The following is a 1,089-nucleotide window of genomic DNA, read 5'->3' on the forward strand; positions in this document are numbered from 1 at the left end:
ATATATATATATATATATATATAAAATTTCCCGGATCACTACCAAAATTTCATCATCTGTTCCTTGTGTTATTTCCAACTTTTCCTGCAAGTTTCATCAAATACCGTTCACAACTTTTTGAGTTATTTTGCACACAGACAGACAGACGGACAAACCAACGCCGATGAAAACATAACTTCCTTCCTTGGCGGAGGTAATAACTAACGAAAGATATATCAAATATGGTTATATTACTTTTATACTTTTTGACAAGAAAAACAACTCCGCTTTTATAAAGTTTACATATATTTGATGTTAACCTATGAATAGTAGCATGCGATATTTCACACCTTAAATGAATTCAAGGACAATAGCGTGCAATAGCTAAACAGCTTAGCATATAGGTATCAATTCAATTGTTGTAGACACTAGCAAATGCAAACGACAAAAGTTGTAACGATAGTAAAAGGTAACAAGAAAGGACAGTATTCTAATTGCAGTTGACTTATTGTTTACAGGGGAGCGGTAGAGGATAAGATATTATAATGGTTTATATCGAGAAGAATCAACAACACGAACATGATTAACCAGTAACTCTGGATTGGCGTGCTTTCTTCTATTTAAAATTTAATGGATATATTTCTGCTAACGATAGGATTGGATATATACGATCTCACATATATGAAACCTTGTGACATGAAAGAGATATAATCTTCCTCGTGGAGACTGAATTCAAATCTGATCGTAACAATCTAAATATTGTATTAAATTCAGTCGAATATTACACTCACTCTGCATATTAACCGTCCAAAACTAATAGCAGCTATTTTCTTACCAAATTATAACATTCGATTTTCAGTACTTCTCTGTATATATTTTCTATGTATAAACTTCCCTTTTCCAAACTACTTTCGGCCGTTTACGGTCGCTGTCAATATTTATGTATAAAATTATGTACGTTAACTCCAGCATCTGAGCACTTTAGCTCTTATTTCTAGCATTGTAGTTGTTCTGACACGTTCTGTCATATTTAATGACAATTGTAGTTTTCCTTTTTGGTGGTACATTGCTAAACAGCTGATTAATTTAATTGTGTGTGTGTGTGTGTGT

Source organism: Octopus bimaculoides, chromosome 4 (assembly GCF_001194135.2).
Source record: "Octopus bimaculoides isolate UCB-OBI-ISO-001 chromosome 4, ASM119413v2, whole genome shotgun sequence".
NCBI classification, from domain to species: Eukaryota; Metazoa; Mollusca; class Cephalopoda; order Octopoda; family Octopodidae; genus Octopus; species Octopus bimaculoides.